Consider the following 17,117-nt stretch of genomic DNA (forward strand, 5'->3'; position numbering starts at 1 on the left):
GGGGGTGGGGGGGGGGGGGGGTGGGGGGGGGGGGGGGTGGGGGGGGGGGGGGGTGGGGGGGGGGGGGGGTGGGGGGGGGGGGGGGTGGGGGGGGGGGGGGGTGGGGGGGGGGGGGGGTGGGGGGGGGGGGGGGTGGGGGGGGGGGGGGGTGGGGGGGGGGGGGGGTGGGGGGGGGGGGGGGTGGGGGGGGGGGGGGGTGGGGGGGGGGGGGGGTGGGGGGGGGGGGGGGTGGGGGGGGGGGGGGGTGGGGGGGGGGGGGGGTGGGGGGGGGGGGGGGTGGGGGGGGGGGGGGGTGGGGGGGGGGGGGGGTGGGGGGGGGGGGGGGTGGGGGGGGGGGGGGGTGGGGGGGGGGGGGGGTGGGGGGGGGGGGGGGTGGGGGGGGGGGGGGGTGGGGGGGGGGGGGGGTGGGGGGGGGGGGGGGTGGGGGGGGGGGGGGGTGGGGGGGGGGGGGGGTGGGGGGGGGGGGGGGTGGGGGGGGGGGGGGGTGGGGGGGGGGGGGGGTGGGGGGGGGGGGGGGTGGGGGGGGGGGGGGGTGGGGGGGGGGGGGGGTGGGGGGGGGGGGGGGTGGGGGGGGGGGGGGGTGGGGGGGGGGGGGGGTGGGGGGGGGGGGGGGTGGGGGGGGGGGGGGGTGGGGGGGGGGGGGGGTGGGGGGGGGGGGGGGTGGGGGGGGGGGGGGGTGGGGGGGGGGGGGGGTGGGGGGGGGGGGGGGTGGGGGGGGGGGGGGGTGGGGGGGGGGGGGGGTGGGGGGGGGGGGGGGTGGGGGGGGGGGGGGGTGGGGGGGGGGGGGGGTGGGGGGGGGGGGGGGTGGGGGGGGGGGGGGGTGGGGGGGGGGGGGGGTGGGGGGGGGGGGGGGTGGGGGGGGGGGGGGGTGGGGGGGGGGGGGGGTGGGGGGGGGGGGGGGTGGGGGGGGGGGGGGGTGGGGGGGGGGGGGGGTGGGGGGGGGGGGGGGTGGGGGGGGGGGGGGGTGGGGGGGGGGGGGGGTGGGGGGGGGGGGGGGTGGGGGGGGGGGGGGGTGGGGGGGGGGGGGGGTGGGGGGGGGGGGGGGTGGGGGGGGGGGGGGGTGGGGGGGGGGGGGGGTGGGGGGGGGGGGGGGTGGGGGGGGGGGGGGGTGGGGGGGGGGGGGGGTGGGGGGGGGGGGGGGTGGGGGGGGGGGGGGGTGGGGGGGGGGGGGGGTGGGGGGGGGGGGGGGTGGGGGGGGGGGGGGGTGGGGGGGGGGGGGGGTGGGGGGGGGGGGGGGTGGGGGGGGGGGGGGGTGGGGGGGGGGGGGGGTGGGGGGGGGGGGGGGTGGGGGGGGGGGGGGGTGGGGGGGGGGGGGGGTGGGGGGGGGGGGGGGTGGGGGGGGGGGGGGGTGGGGGGGGGGGGGGGTGGGGGGGGGGGGGGGTGGGGGGGGGGGGGGGTGGGGGGGGGGGGGGGTGGGGGGGGGGGGGGGTGGGGGGGGGGGGGGGTGGGGGGGGGGGGGGGTGGGGGGGGGGGGGGGTGGGGGGGGGGGGGGGTGGGGGGGGGGGGGGGTGGGGGGGGGGGGGGGTGGGGGGGGGGGGGGGTGGGGGGGGGGGGGGGTGGGGGGGGGGGGGGGTGGGGGGGGGGGGGGGTGGGGGGGGGGGGGGGTGGGGGGGGGGGGGGGTGGGGGGGGGGGGGGGTGGGGGGGGGGGGGGGTGGGGGGGGGGGGGGGTGGGGGGGGGGGGGGGTGGGGGGGGGGGGGGGTGGGGGGGGGGGGGGGTGGGGGGGGGGGGGGGTGGGGGGGGGGGGGGGTGGGGGGGGGGGGGGGTGGGGGGGGGGGGGGGTGGGGGGGGGGGGGGGTGGGGGGGGGGGGGGGTGGGGGGGGGGGGGGGTGGGGGGGGGGGGGGGTGGGGGGGGGGGGGGGTGGGGGGGGGGGGGGGTGGGGGGGGGGGGGGGTGGGGGGGGGGGGGGGTGGGGGGGGGGGGGGGTGGGGGGGGGGGGGGGTGGGGGGGGGGGGGGGTGGGGGGGGGGGGGGGTGGGGGGGGGGGGGGGTGGGGGGGGGGGGGGGTGGGGGGGGGGGGGGGTGGGGGGGGGGGGGGGTGGGGGGGGGGGGGGGTGGGGGGGGGGGGGGGTGGGGGGGGGGGGGGGTGGGGGGGGGGGGGGGTGGGGGGGGGGGGGGGTGGGGGGGGGGGGGGGTGGGGGGGGGGGGGGGTGGGGGGGGGGGGGGGTGGGGGGGGGGGGGGGTGGGGGGGGGGGGGGGTGGGGGGGGGGGGGGGTGGGGGGGGGGGGGGGTGGGGGGGGGGGGGGGTGGGGGGGGGGGGGGGTGGGGGGGGGGGGGGGTGGGGGGGGGGGGGGGTGGGGGGGGGGGGGGGTGGGGGGGGGGGGGGGTGGGGGGGGGGGGGGGTGGGGGGGGGGGGGGGTGGGGGGGGGGGGGGGTGGGGGGGGGGGGGGGTGGGGGGGGGGGGGGGTGGGGGGGGGGGGGGGTGGGGGGGGGGGGGGGTGGGGGGGGGGGGGGGTGGGGGGGGGGGGGGGTGGGGGGGGGGGGGGGTGGGGGGGGGGGGGGGTGGGGGGGGGGGGGGGTGGGGGGGGGGGGGGGTGGGGGGGGGGGGGGGTGGGGGGGGGGGGGGGTGGGGGGGGGGGGGGGTGGGGGGGGGGGGGGGTGGGGGGGGGGGGGGGTGGGGGGGGGGGGGGGTGGGGGGGGGGGGGGGTGGGGGGGGGGGGGGGTGGGGGGGGGGGGGGGTGGGGGGGGGGGGGGGTGGGGGGGGGGGGGGGTGGGGGGGGGGGGGGGTGGGGGGGGGGGGGGGTGGGGGGGGGGGGGGGTGGGGGGGGGGGGGGGTGGGGGGGGGGGGGGGTGGGGGGGGGGGGGGGTGGGGGGGGGGGGGGGTGGGGGGGGGGGGGGGTGGGGGGGGGGGGGGGTGGGGGGGGGGGGGGGTGGGGGGGGGGGGGGGTGGGGGGGGGGGGGGGTGGGGGGGGGGGGGGGTGGGGGGGGGGGGGGGTGGGGGGGGGGGGGGGTGGGGGGGGGGGGGGGTGGGGGGGGGGGGGGGTGGGGGGGGGGGGGGGTGGGGGGGGGGGGGGGTGGGGGGGGGGGGGGGTGGGGGGGGGGGGGGGTGGGGGGGGGGGGGGGTGGGGGGGGGGGGGGGTGGGGGGGGGGGGGGGTGGGGGGGGGGGGGGGTGGGGGGGGGGGGGGGTGGGGGGGGGGGGGGGTGGGGGGGGGGGGGGGTGGGGGGGGGGGGGGGTGGGGGGGGGGGGGGGTGGGGGGGGGGGGGGGTGGGGGGGGGGGGGGGTGGGGGGGGGGGGGGGTGGGGGGGGGGGGGGGTGGGGGGGGGGGGGGGTGGGGGGGGGGGGGGGTGGGGGGGGGGGGGGGTGGGGGGGGGGGGGGGTGGGGGGGGGGGGGGGTGGGGGGGGGGGGGGGTGGGGGGGGGGGGGGGTGGGGGGGGGGGGGGGTGGGGGGGGGGGGGGGTGGGGGGGGGGGGGGGTGGGGGGGGGGGGGGGTGGGGGGGGGGGGGGGTGGGGGGGGGGGGGGGTGGGGGGGGGGGGGGGTGGGGGGGGGGGGGGGTGGGGGGGGGGGGGGGTGGGGGGGGGGGGGGGTGGGGGGGGGGGGGGGTGGGGGGGGGGGGGGGTGGGGGGGGGGGGGGGTGGGGGGGGGGGGGGGTGGGGGGGGGGGGGGGTGGGGGGGGGGGGGGGTGGGGGGGGGGGGGGGTGGGGGGGGGGGGGGGTGGGGGGGGGGGGGGGTGGGGGGGGGGGGGGGTGGGGGGGGGGGGGGGTGGGGGGGGGGGGGGGTGGGGGGGGGGGGGGGTGGGGGGGGGGGGGGGTGGGGGGGGGGGGGGGTGGGGGGGGGGGGGGGTGGGGGGGGGGGGGGGTGGGGGGGGGGGGGGGTGGGGGGGGGGGGGGGTGGGGGGGGGGGGGGGTGGGGGGGGGGGGGGGTGGGGGGGGGGGGGGGTGGGGGGGGGGGGGGGTGGGGGGGGGGGGGGGTGGGGGGGGGGGGGGGTGGGGGGGGGGGGGGGTGGGGGGGGGGGGGGGTGGGGGGGGGGGGGGGTGGGGGGGGGGGGGGGTGGGGGGGGGGGGGGGTGGGGGGGGGGGGGGGTGGGGGGGGGGGGGGGTGGGGGGGGGGGGGGGTGGGGGGGGGGGGGGGTGGGGGGGGGGGGGGGTGGGGGGGGGGGGGGGTGGGGGGGGGGGGGGGTGGGGGGGGGGGGGGGTGGGGGGGGGGGGGGGTGGGGGGGGGGGGGGGTGGGGGGGGGGGGGGGTGGGGGGGGGGGGGGGTGGGGGGGGGGGGGGGTGGGGGGGGGGGGGGGTGGGGGGGGGGGGGGGTGGGGGGGGGGGGGGGTGGGGGGGGGGGGGGGTGGGGGGGGGGGGGGGTGGGGGGGGGGGGGGGTGGGGGGGGGGGGGGGTGGGGGGGGGGGGGGGTGGGGGGGGGGGGGGGTGGGGGGGGGGGGGGGTGGGGGGGGGGGGGGGTGGGGGGGGGGGGGGGTGGGGGGGGGGGGGGGTGGGGGGGGGGGGGGGTGGGGGGGGGGGGGGGTGGGGGGGGGGGGGGGTGGGGGGGGGGGGGGGTGGGGGGGGGGGGGGGTGGGGGGGGGGGGGGGTGGGGGGGGGGGGGGGTGGGGGGGGGGGGGGGTGGGGGGGGGGGGGGGTGGGGGGGGGGGGGGGTGGGGGGGGGGGGGGGTGGGGGGGGGGGGGGGTGGGGGGGGGGGGGGGTGGGGGGGGGGGGGGGTGGGGGGGGGGGGGGGTGGGGGGGGGGGGGGGTGGGGGGGGGGGGGGGTGGGGGGGGGGGGGGGTGGGGGGGGGGGGGGGTGGGGGGGGGGGGGGGTGGGGGGGGGGGGGGGTGGGGGGGGGGGGGGGTGGGGGGGGGGGGGGGTGGGGGGGGGGGGGGGTGGGGGGGGGGGGGGGTGGGGGGGGGGGGGGGTGGGGGGGGGGGGGGGTGGGGGGGGGGGGGGGTGGGGGGGGGGGGGGGTGGGGGGGGGGGGGGGTGGGGGGGGGGGGGGGTGGGGGGGGGGGGGGGTGGGGGGGGGGGGGGGTGGGGGGGGGGGGGGGTGGGGGGGGGGGGGGGTGGGGGGGGGGGGGGGTGGGGGGGGGGGGGGGTGGGGGGGGGGGGGGGTGGGGGGGGGGGGGGGTGGGGGGGGGGGGGGGTGGGGGGGGGGGGGGGTGGGGGGGGGGGGGGGTGGGGGGGGGGGGGGGTGGGGGGGGGGGGGGGTGGGGGGGGGGGGGGGTGGGGGGGGGGGGGGGTGGGGGGGGGGGGGGGTGGGGGGGGGGGGGGGTGGGGGGGGGGGGGGGTGGGGGGGGGGGGGGGTGGGGGGGGGGGGGGGTGGGGGGGGGGGGGGGTGGGGGGGGGGGGGGGTGGGGGGGGGGGGGGGTGGGGGGGGGGGGGGGTGGGGGGGGGGGGGGGTGGGGGGGGGGGGGGGTGGGGGGGGGGGGGGGTGGGGGGGGGGGGGGGTGGGGGGGGGGGGGGGTGGGGGGGGGGGGGGGTGGGGGGGGGGGGGGGTGGGGGGGGGGGGGGGTGGGGGGGGGGGGGGGTGGGGGGGGGGGGGGGTGGGGGGGGGGGGGGGTGGGGGGGGGGGGGGGTGGGGGGGGGGGGGGGTGGGGGGGGGGGGGGGTGGGGGGGGGGGGGGGTGGGGGGGGGGGGGGGTGGGGGGGGGGGGGGGTGGGGGGGGGGGGGGGTGGGGGGGGGGGGGGGTGGGGGGGGGGGGGGGTGGGGGGGGGGGGGGGTGGGGGGGGGGGGGGGTGGGGGGGGGGGGGGGTGGGGGGGGGGGGGGGTGGGGGGGGGGGGGGGTGGGGGGGGGGGGGGGTGGGGGGGGGGGGGGGTGGGGGGGGGGGGGGGTGGGGGGGGGGGGGGGTGGGGGGGGGGGGGGGTGGGGGGGGGGGGGGGTGGGGGGGGGGGGGGGTGGGGGGGGGGGGGGGTGGGGGGGGGGGGGGGTGGGGGGGGGGGGGGGTGGGGGGGGGGGGGGGTGGGGGGGGGGGGGGGTGGGGGGGGGGGGGGGTGGGGGGGGGGGGGGGTGGGGGGGGGGGGGGGTGGGGGGGGGGGGGGGTGGGGGGGGGGGGGGGTGGGGGGGGGGGGGGGTGGGGGGGGGGGGGGGTGGGGGGGGGGGGGGGTGGGGGGGGGGGGGGGTGGGGGGGGGGGGGGGTGGGGGGGGGGGGGGGTGGGGGGGGGGGGGGGTGGGGGGGGGGGGGGGTGGGGGGGGGGGGGGGTGGGGGGGGGGGGGGGTGGGGGGGGGGGGGGGTGGGGGGGGGGGGGGGTGGGGGGGGGGGGGGGTGGGGGGGGGGGGGGGTGGGGGGGGGGGGGGGTGGGGGGGGGGGGGGGTGGGGGGGGGGGGGGGTGGGGGGGGGGGGGGGTGGGGGGGGGGGGGGGTGGGGGGGGGGGGGGGTGGGGGGGGGGGGGGGTGGGGGGGGGGGGGGGTGGGGGGGGGGGGGGGTGGGGGGGGGGGGGGGTGGGGGGGGGGGGGGGTGGGGGGGGGGGGGGGTGGGGGGGGGGGGGGGTGGGGGGGGGGGGGGGTGGGGGGGGGGGGGGGTGGGGGGGGGGGGGGGTGGGGGGGGGGGGGGGTGGGGGGGGGGGGGGGTGGGGGGGGGGGGGGGTGGGGGGGGGGGGGGGTGGGGGGGGGGGGGGGTGGGGGGGGGGGGGGGTGGGGGGGGGGGGGGGTGGGGGGGGGGGGGGGTGGGGGGGGGGGGGGGTGGGGGGGGGGGGGGGTGGGGGGGGGGGGGGGTGGGGGGGGGGGGGGGTGGGGGGGGGGGGGGGTGGGGGGGGGGGGGGGTGGGGGGGGGGGGGGGTGGGGGGGGGGGGGGGTGGGGGGGGGGGGGGGTGGGGGGGGGGGGGGGTGGGGGGGGGGGGGGGTGGGGGGGGGGGGGGGTGGGGGGGGGGGGGGGTGGGGGGGGGGGGGGGTGGGGGGGGGGGGGGGTGGGGGGGGGGGGGGGTGGGGGGGGGGGGGGGTGGGGGGGGGGGGGGGTGGGGGGGGGGGGGGGTGGGGGGGGGGGGGGGTGGGGGGGGGGGGGGGTGGGGGGGGGGGGGGGTGGGGGGGGGGGGGGGTGGGGGGGGGGGGGGGTGGGGGGGGGGGGGGGTGGGGGGGGGGGGGGGTGGGGGGGGGGGGGGGTGGGGGGGGGGGGGGGTGGGGGGGGGGGGGGGTGGGGGGGGGGGGGGGTGGGGGGGGGGGGGGGTGGGGGGGGGGGGGGGTGGGGGGGGGGGGGGGTGGGGGGGGGGGGGGGTGGGGGGGGGGGGGGGTGGGGGGGGGGGGGGGTGGGGGGGGGGGGGGGTGGGGGGGGGGGGGGGTGGGGGGGGGGGGGGGTGGGGGGGGGGGGGGGTGGGGGGGGGGGGGGGTGGGGGGGGGGGGGGGTGGGGGGGGGGGGGGGTGGGGGGGGGGGGGGGTGGGGGGGGGGGGGGGTGGGGGGGGGGGGGGGTGGGGGGGGGGGGGGGTGGGGGGGGGGGGGGGTGGGGGGGGGGGGGGGTGGGGGGGGGGGGGGGTGGGGGGGGGGGGGGGTGGGGGGGGGGGGGGGTGGGGGGGGGGGGGGGTGGGGGGGGGGGGGGGTGGGGGGGGGGGGGGGTGGGGGGGGGGGGGGGTGGGGGGGGGGGGGGGTGGGGGGGGGGGGGGGTGGGGGGGGGGGGGGGTGGGGGGGGGGGGGGGTGGGGGGGGGGGGGGGTGGGGGGGGGGGGGGGTGGGGGGGGGGGGGGGTGGGGGGGGGGGGGGGTGGGGGGGGGGGGGGGTGGGGGGGGGGGGGGGTGGGGGGGGGGGGGGGTGGGGGGGGGGGGGGGTGGGGGGGGGGGGGGGTGGGGGGGGGGGGGGGTGGGGGGGGGGGGGGGTGGGGGGGGGGGGGGGTGGGGGGGGGGGGGGGTGGGGGGGGGGGGGGGTGGGGGGGGGGGGGGGTGGGGGGGGGGGGGGGTGGGGGGGGGGGGGGGTGGGGGGGGGGGGGGGTGGGGGGGGGGGGGGGTGGGGGGGGGGGGGGGTGGGGGGGGGGGGGGGTGGGGGGGGGGGGGGGTGGGGGGGGGGGGGGGTGGGGGGGGGGGGGGGTGGGGGGGGGGGGGGGTGGGGGGGGGGGGGGGTGGGGGGGGGGGGGGGTGGGGGGGGGGGGGGGTGGGGGGGGGGGGGGGTGGGGGGGGGGGGGGGTGGGGGGGGGGGGGGGTGGGGGGGGGGGGGGGTGGGGGGGGGGGGGGGTGGGGGGGGGGGGGGGTGGGGGGGGGGGGGGGTGGGGGGGGGGGGGGGTGGGGGGGGGGGGGGGTGGGGGGGGGGGGGGGTGGGGGGGGGGGGGGGTGGGGGGGGGGGGGGGTGGGGGGGGGGGGGGGTGGGGGGGGGGGGGGGTGGGGGGGGGGGGGGGTGGGGGGGGGGGGGGGTGGGGGGGGGGGGGGGTGGGGGGGGGGGGGGGTGGGGGGGGGGGGGGGTGGGGGGGGGGGGGGGTGGGGGGGGGGGGGGGTGGGGGGGGGGGGGGGTGGGGGGGGGGGGGGGTGGGGGGGGGGGGGGGTGGGGGGGGGGGGGGGTGGGGGGGGGGGGGGGTGGGGGGGGGGGGGGGTGGGGGGGGGGGGGGGTGGGGGGGGGGGGGGGTGGGGGGGGGGGGGGGTGGGGGGGGGGGGGGGTGGGGGGGGGGGGGGGTGGGGGGGGGGGGGGGTGGGGGGGGGGGGGGGTGGGGGGGGGGGGGGGTGGGGGGGGGGGGGGGTGGGGGGGGGGGGGGGTGGGGGGGGGGGGGGGTGGGGGGGGGGGGGGGTGGGGGGGGGGGGGGGTGGGGGGGGGGGGGGGTGGGGGGGGGGGGGGGTGGGGGGGGGGGGGGGTGGGGGGGGGGGGGGGTGGGGGGGGGGGGGGGTGGGGGGGGGGGGGGGTGGGGGGGGGGGGGGGTGGGGGGGGGGGGGGGTGGGGGGGGGGGGGGGTGGGGGGGGGGGGGGGTGGGGGGGGGGGGGGGTGGGGGGGGGGGGGGGTGGGGGGGGGGGGGGGTGGGGGGGGGGGGGGGTGGGGGGGGGGGGGGGTGGGGGGGGGGGGGGGTGGGGGGGGGGGGGGGTGGGGGGGGGGGGGGGTGGGGGGGGGGGGGGGTGGGGGGGGGGGGGGGTGGGGGGGGGGGGGGGTGGGGGGGGGGGGGGGTGGGGGGGGGGGGGGGTGGGGGGGGGGGGGGGTGGGGGGGGGGGGGGGTGGGGGGGGGGGGGGGTGGGGGGGGGGGGGGGTGGGGGGGGGGGGGGGTGGGGGGGGGGGGGGGTGGGGGGGGGGGGGGGTGGGGGGGGGGGGGGGTGGGGGGGGGGGGGGGTGGGGGGGGGGGGGGGTGGGGGGGGGGGGGGGTGGGGGGGGGGGGGGGTGGGGGGGGGGGGGGGTGGGGGGGGGGGGGGGTGGGGGGGGGGGGGGGTGGGGGGGGGGGGGGGTGGGGGGGGGGGGGGGTGGGGGGGGGGGGGGGTGGGGGGGGGGGGGGGTGGGGGGGGGGGGGGGTGGGGGGGGGGGGGGGTGGGGGGGGGGGGGGGTGGGGGGGGGGGGGGGTGGGGGGGGGGGGGGGTGGGGGGGGGGGGGGGTGGGGGGGGGGGGGGGTGGGGGGGGGGGGGGGTGGGGGGGGGGGGGGGTGGGGGGGGGGGGGGGTGGGGGGGGGGGGGGGTGGGGGGGGGGGGGGGTGGGGGGGGGGGGGGGTGGGGGGGGGGGGGGGTGGGGGGGGGGGGGGGTGGGGGGGGGGGGGGGTGGGGGGGGGGGGGGGTGGGGGGGGGGGGGGGTGGGGGGGGGGGGGGGTGGGGGGGGGGGGGGGTGGGGGGGGGGGGGGGTGGGGGGGGGGGGGGGTGGGGGGGGGGGGGGGTGGGGGGGGGGGGGGGTGGGGGGGGGGGGGGGTGGGGGGGGGGGGGGGTGGGGGGGGGGGGGGGTGGGGGGGGGGGGGGGTGGGGGGGGGGGGGGGTGGGGGGGGGGGGGGGTGGGGGGGGGGGGGGGTGGGGGGGGGGGGGGGTGGGGGGGGGGGGGGGTGGGGGGGGGGGGGGGTGGGGGGGGGGGGGGGTGGGGGGGGGGGGGGGTGGGGGGGGGGGGGGGTGGGGGGGGGGGGGGGTGGGGGGGGGGGGGGGTGGGGGGGGGGGGGGGTGGGGGGGGGGGGGGGTGGGGGGGGGGGGGGGTGGGGGGGGGGGGGGGTGGGGGGGGGGGGGGGTGGGGGGGGGGGGGGGTGGGGGGGGGGGGGGGTGGGGGGGGGGGGGGGTGGGGGGGGGGGGGGGTGGGGGGGGGGGGGGGTGGGGGGGGGGGGGGGTGGGGGGGGGGGGGGGTGGGGGGGGGGGGGGGTGGGGGGGGGGGGGGGTGGGGGGGGGGGGGGGTGGGGGGGGGGGGGGGTGGGGGGGGGGGGGGGTGGGGGGGGGGGGGGGTGGGGGGGGGGGGGGGTGGGGGGGGGGGGGGGTGGGGGGGGGGGGGGGTGGGGGGGGGGGGGGGTGGGGGGGGGGGGGGGTGGGGGGGGGGGGGGGTGGGGGGGGGGGGGGGTGGGGGGGGGGGGGGGTGGGGGGGGGGGGGGGTGGGGGGGGGGGGGGGTGGGGGGGGGGGGGGGTGGGGGGGGGGGGGGGTGGGGGGGGGGGGGGGTGGGGGGGGGGGGGGGTGGGGGGGGGGGGGGGTGGGGGGGGGGGGGGGTGGGGGGGGGGGGGGGTGGGGGGGGGGGGGGGTGGGGGGGGGGGGGGGTGGGGGGGGGGGGGGGTGGGGGGGGGGGGGGGTGGGGGGGGGGGGGGGTGGGGGGGGGGGGGGGTGGGGGGGGGGGGGGGTGGGGGGGGGGGGGGGTGGGGGGGGGGGGGGGTGGGGGGGGGGGGGGGTGGGGGGGGGGGGGGGTGGGGGGGGGGGGGGGTGGGGGGGGGGGGGGGTGGGGGGGGGGGGGGGTGGGGGGGGGGGGGGGTGGGGGGGGGGGGGGGTGGGGGGGGGGGGGGGTGGGGGGGGGGGGGGGTGGGGGGGGGGGGGGGTGGGGGGGGGGGGGGGTGGGGGGGGGGGGGGGTGGGGGGGGGGGGGGGTGGGGGGGGGGGGGGGTGGGGGGGGGGGGGGGTGGGGGGGGGGGGGGGTGGGGGGGGGGGGGGGTGGGGGGGGGGGGGGGTGGGGGGGGGGGGGGGTGGGGGGGGGGGGGGGTGGGGGGGGGGGGGGGTGGGGGGGGGGGGGGGTGGGGGGGGGGGGGGGTGGGGGGGGGGGGGGGTGGGGGGGGGGGGGGGTGGGGGGGGGGGGGGGTGGGGGGGGGGGGGGGTGGGGGGGGGGGGGGGTGGGGGGGGGGGGGGGTGGGGGGGGGGGGGGGTGGGGGGGGGGGGGGGTGGGGGGGGGGGGGGGTGGGGGGGGGGGGGGGTGGGGGGGGGGGGGGGTGGGGGGGGGGGGGGGTGGGGGGGGGGGGGGGTGGGGGGGGGGGGGGGTGGGGGGGGGGGGGGGTGGGGGGGGGGGGGGGTGGGGGGGGGGGGGGGTGGGGGGGGGGGGGGGTGGGGGGGGGGGGGGGTGGGGGGGGGGGGGGGTGGGGGGGGGGGGGGGTGGGGGGGGGGGGGGGTGGGGGGGGGGGGGGGTGGGGGGGGGGGGGGGTGGGGGGGGGGGGGGGTGGGGGGGGGGGGGGGTGGGGGGGGGGGGGGGTGGGGGGGGGGGGGGGTGGGGGGGGGGGGGGGTGGGGGGGGGGGGGGGTGGGGGGGGGGGGGGGTGGGGGGGGGGGGGGGTGGGGGGGGGGGGGGGTGGGGGGGGGGGGGGGTGGGGGGGGGGGGGGGTGGGGGGGGGGGGGGGTGGGGGGGGGGGGGGGTGGGGGGGGGGGGGGGTGGGGGGGGGGGGGGGTGGGGGGGGGGGGGGGTGGGGGGGGGGGGGGGTGGGGGGGGGGGGGGGTGGGGGGGGGGGGGGGTGGGGGGGGGGGGGGGTGGGGGGGGGGGGGGGTGGGGGGGGGGGGGGGTGGGGGGGGGGGGGGGTGGGGGGGGGGGGGGGTGGGGGGGGGGGGGGGTGGGGGGGGGGGGGGGTGGGGGGGGGGGGGGGTGGGGGGGGGGGGGGGTGGGGGGGGGGGGGGGTGGGGGGGGGGGGGGGTGGGGGGGGGGGGGGGTGGGGGGGGGGGGGGGTGGGGGGGGGGGGGGGTGGGGGGGGGGGGGGGTGGGGGGGGGGGGGGGTGGGGGGGGGGGGGGGTGGGGGGGGGGGGGGGTGGGGGGGGGGGGGGGTGGGGGGGGGGGGGGGTGGGGGGGGGGGGGGGTGGGGGGGGGGGGGGGTGGGGGGGGGGGGGGGTGGGGGGGGGGGGGGGTGGGGGGGGGGGGGGGTGGGGGGGGGGGGGGGTGGGGGGGGGGGGGGGTGGGGGGGGGGGGGGGTGGGGGGGGGGGGGGGTGGGGGGGGGGGGGGGTGGGGGGGGGGGGGGGTGGGGGGGGGGGGGGGTGGGGGGGGGGGGGGGTGGGGGGGGGGGGGGGTGGGGGGGGGGGGGGGTGGGGGGGGGGGGGGGTGGGGGGGGGGGGGGGTGGGGGGGGGGGGGGGTGGGGGGGGGGGGGGGTGGGGGGGGGGGGGGGTGGGGGGGGGGGGGGGTGGGGGGGGGGGGGGGTGGGGGGGGGGGGGGGTGGGGGGGGGGGGGGGTGGGGGGGGGGGGGGGTGGGGGGGGGGGGGGGTGGGGGGGGGGGGGGGTGGGGGGGGGGGGGGGTGGGGGGGGGGGGGGGTGGGGGGGGGGGGGGGTGGGGGGGGGGGGGGGTGGGGGGGGGGGGGGGTGGGGGGGGGGGGGGGTGGGGGGGGGGGGGGGTGGGGGGGGGGGGGGGTGGGGGGGGGGGGGGGTGGGGGGGGGGGGGGGTGGGGGGGGGGGGGGGTGGGGGGGGGGGGGGGTGGGGGGGGGGGGGGGTGGGGGGGGGGGGGGGTGGGGGGGGGGGGGGGTGGGGGGGGGGGGGGGTGGGGGGGGGGGGGGGTGGGGGGGGGGGGGGGTGGGGGGGGGGGGGGGTGGGGGGGGGGGGGGGTGGGGGGGGGGGGGGGTGGGGGGGGGGGGGGGTGGGGGGGGGGGGGGGTGGGGGGGGGGGGGGGTGGGGGGGGGGGGGGGTGGGGGGGGGGGGGGGTGGGGGGGGGGGGGGGTGGGGGGGGGGGGGGGTGGGGGGGGGGGGGGGTGGGGGGGGGGGGGGGTGGGGGGGGGGGGGGGTGGGGGGGGGGGGGGGTGGGGGGGGGGGGGGGTGGGGGGGGGGGGGGGTGGGGGGGGGGGGGGGTGGGGGGGGGGGGGGGTGGGGGGGGGGGGGGGTGGGGGGGGGGGGGGGTGGGGGGGGGGGGGGGTGGGGGGGGGGGGGGGTGGGGGGGGGGGGGGGTGGGGGGGGGGGGGGGTGGGGGGGGGGGGGGGTGGGGGGGGGGGGGGGTGGGGGGGGGGGGGGGTGGGGGGGGGGGGGGGTGGGGGGGGGGGGGGGTGGGGGGGGGGGGGGGTGGGGGGGGGGGGGGGTGGGGGGGGGGGGGGGTGGGGGGGGGGGGGGGTGGGGGGGGGGGGGGGTGGGGGGGGGGGGGGGTGGGGGGGGGGGGGGGTGGGGGGGGGGGGGGGTGGGGGGGGGGGGGGGTGGGGGGGGGGGGGGGTGGGGGGGGGGGGGGGTGGGGGGGGGGGGGGGTGGGGGGGGGGGGGGGTGGGGGGGGGGGGGGGTGGGGGGGGGGGGGGGTGGGGGGGGGGGGGGGTGGGGGGGGGGGGGGGTGGGGGGGGGGGGGGGTGGGGGGGGGGGGGGGTGGGGGGGGGGGGGGGTGGGGGGGGGGGGGGGTGGGGGGGGGGGGGGGTGGGGGGGGGGGGGGGTGGGGGGGGGGGGGGGTGGGGGGGGGGGGGGGTGGGGGGGGGGGGGGGTGGGGGGGGGGGGGGGTGGGGGGGGGGGGGGGTGGGGGGGGGGGGGGGTGGGGGGGGGGGGGGGTGGGGGGGGGGGGGGGTGGGGGGGGGGGGGGGTGGGGGGGGGGGGGGGTGGGGGGGGGGGGGGGTGGGGGGGGGGGGGGGTGGGGGGGGGGGGGGGTGGGGGGGGGGGGGGGTGGGGGGGGGGGGGGGTGGGGGGGGGGGGGGGTGGGGGGGGGGGGGGGTGGGGGGGGGGGGGGGTGGGGGGGGGGGGGGGTGGGGGGGGGGGGGGGTGGGGGGGGGGGGGGGTGGGGGGGGGGGGGGGTGGGGGGGGGGGGGGGTGGGGGGGGGGGGGGGTGGGGGGGGGGGGGGGTGGGGGGGGGGGGGGGTGGGGGGGGGGGGGGGTGGGGGGGGGGGGGGGTGGGGGGGGGGGGGGGTGGGGGGGGGGGGGGGTGGGGGGGGGGGGGGGTGGGGGGGGGGGGGGGTGGGGGGGGGGGGGGGTGGGGGGGGGGGGGGGTGGGGGGGGGGGGGGGTGGGGGGGGGGGGGGGTGGGGGGGGGGGGGGGTGGGGGGGGGGGGGGGTGGGGGGGGGGGGGGGTGGGGGGGGGGGGGGGTGGGGGGGGGGGGGGGTGGGGGGGGGGGGGGGTGGGGGGGGGGGGGGGTGGGGGGGGGGGGGGGTGGGGGGGGGGGGGGGTGGGGGGGGGGGGGGGTGGGGGGGGGGGGGGGTGGGGGGGGGGGGGGGTGGGGGGGGGGGGGGGTGGGGGGGGGGGGGGGTGGGGGGGGGGGGGGGTGGGGGGGGGGGGGGGTGGGGGGGGGGGGGGGTGGGGGGGGGGGGGGGTGGGGGGGGGGGGGGGTGGGGGGGGGGGGGGGTGGGGGGGGGGGGGGGTGGGGGGGGGGGGGGGTGGGGGGGGGGGGGGGTGGGGGGGGGGGGGGGTGGGGGGGGGGGGGGGTGGGGGGGGGGGGGGGTGGGGGGGGGGGGGGGTGGGGGGGGGGGGGGGTGGGGGGGGGGGGGGGTGGGGGGGGGGGGGGGTGGGGGGGGGGGGGGGTGGGGGGGGGGGGGGGTGGGGGGGGGGGGGGGTGGGGGGGGGGGGGGGTGGGGGGGGGGGGGGGTGGGGGGGGGGGGGGGTGGGGGGGGGGGGGGGTGGGGGGGGGGGGGGGTGGGGGGGGGGGGGGGTGGGGGGGGGGGGGGGTGGGGGGGGGGGGGGGTGGGGGGGGGGGGGGGTGGGGGGGGGGGGGGGTGGGGGGGGGGGGGGGTGGGGGGGGGGGGGGGTGGGGGGGGGGGGGGGTGGGGGGGGGGGGGGGTGGGGGGGGGGGGGGGTGGGGGGGGGGGGGGGTGGGGGGGGGGGGGGGTGGGGGGGGGGGGGGGTGGGGGGGGGGGGGGGTGGGGGGGGGGGGGGGTGGGGGGGGGGGGGGGTGGGGGGGGGGGGGGGTGGGGGGGGGGGGGGGTGGGGGGGGGGGGGGGTGGGGGGGGGGGGGGGTGGGGGGGGGGGGGGGTGGGGGGGGGGGGGGGTGGGGGGGGGGGGGGGTGGGGGGGGGGGGGGGTGGGGGGGGGGGGGGGTGGGGGGGGGGGGGGGTGGGGGGGGGGGGGGGTGGGGGGGGGGGGGGGTGGGGGGGGGGGGGGGTGGGGGGGGGGGGGGGTGGGGGGGGGGGGGGGTGGGGGGGGGGGGGGGTGGGGGGGGGGGGGGGTGGGGGGGGGGGGGGGTGGGGGGGGGGGGGGGTGGGGGGGGGGGGGGGTGGGGGGGGGGGGGGGTGGGGGGGGGGGGGGGTGGGGGGGGGGGGGGGTGGGGGGGGGGGGGGGTGGGGGGGGGGGGGGGTGGGGGGGGGGGGGGGTGGGGGGGGGGGGGGGTGGGGGGGGGGGGGGGTGGGGGGGGGGGGGGGTGGGGGGGGGGGGGGGTGGGGGGGGGGGGGGGTGGGGGGGGGGGGGGGTGGGGGGGGGGGGGGGTGGGGGGGGGGGGGGGTGGGGGGGGGGGGGGGTGGGGGGGGGGGGGGGTGGGGGGGGGGGGGGGTGGGGGGGGGGGGGGGTGGGGGGGGGGGGGGGTGGGGGGGGGGGGGGGTGGGGGGGGGGGGGGGTGGGGGGGGGGGGGGGTGGGGGGGGGGGGGGGTGGGGGGGGGGGGGGGTGGGGGGGGGGGGGGGTGGGGGGGGGGGGGGGTGGGGGGGGGGGGGGGTGGGGGGGGGGGGGGGTGGGGGGGGGGGGGGGTGGGGGGGGGGGGGGGTGGGGGGGGGGGGGGGTGGGGGGGGGGGGGGGTGGGGGGGGGGGGGGGTGGGGGGGGGGGGGGGTGGGGGGGGGGGGGGGTGGGGGGGGGGGGGGGTGGGGGGGGGGGGGGGTGGGGGGGGGGGGGGGTGGGGGGGGGGGGGGGTGGGGGGGGGGGGGGGTGGGGGGGGGGGGGGGTGGGGGGGGGGGGGGGTGGGGGGGGGGGGGGGTGGGGGGGGGGGGGGGTGGGGGGGGGGGGGGGTGGGGGGGGGGGGGGGTGGGGGGGGGGGGGGGTGGGGGGGGGGGGGGGTGGGGGGGGGGGGGGGTGGGGGGGGGGGGGGGTGGGGGGGGGGGGGGGTGGGGGGGGGGGGGGGTGGGGGGGGGGGGGGGTGGGGGGGGGGGGGGGTGGGGGGGGGGGGGGGTGGGGGGGGGGGGGGGTGGGGGGGGGGGGGGGTGGGGGGGGGGGGGGGTGGGGGGGGGGGGGGGTGGGGGGGGGGGGGGGTGGGGGGGGGGGGGGGTGGGGGGGGGGGGGGGTGGGGGGGGGGGGGGGTGGGGGGGGGGGGGGGTGGGGGGGGGGGGGGGTGGGGGGGGGGGGGGGTGGGGGGGGGGGGGGGTGGGGGGGGGGGGGGGTGGGGGGGGGGGGGGGTGGGGGGGGGGGGGGGTGGGGGGGGGGGGGGGTGGGGGGGGGGGGGGGTGGGGGGGGGGGGGGGTGGGGGGGGGGGGGGGTGGGGGGGGGGGGGGGTGGGGGGGGGGGGGGGTGGGGGGGGGGGGGGGTGGGGGGGGGGGGGGGTGGGGGGGGGGGGGGGTGGGGGGGGGGGGGGGTGGGGGGGGGGGGGGGTGGGGGGGGGGGGGGGTGGGGGGGGGGGGGGGTGGGGGGGGGGGGGGGTGGGGGGGGGGGGGGGTGGGGGGGGGGGGGGGTGGGGGGGGGGGGGGGTGGGGGGGGGGGGGGGTGGGGGGGGGGGGGGGTGGGGGGGGGGGGGGGTGGGGGGGGGGGGGGGTGGGGGGGGGGGGGGGTGGGGGGGGGGGGGGGTGGGGGGGGGGGGGGGTGGGGGGGGGGGGGGGTGGGGGGGGGGGGGGGTGGGGGGGGGGGGGGGTGGGGGGGGGGGGGGGTGGGGGGGGGGGGGGGTGGGGGGGGGGGGGGGTGGGGGGGGGGGGGGGTGGGGGGGGGGGGGGGTGGGGGGGGGGGGGGGTGGGGGGGGGGGGGGGTGGGGGGGGGGGGGGGTGGGGGGGGGGGGGGGTGGGGGGGGGGGGGGGTGGGGGGGGGGGGGGGTGGGGGGGGGGGGGGGTGGGGGGGGGGGGGGGTGGGGGGGGGGGGGGGTGGGGGGGGGGGGGGGTGGGGGGG

This window comes from Sphaerodactylus townsendi, linkage group LG10 (assembly GCF_021028975.2).
Source record: "Sphaerodactylus townsendi isolate TG3544 linkage group LG10, MPM_Stown_v2.3, whole genome shotgun sequence".
Lineage (NCBI taxonomy): Eukaryota > Metazoa > Chordata > Lepidosauria > Squamata > Sphaerodactylidae > Sphaerodactylus > Sphaerodactylus townsendi.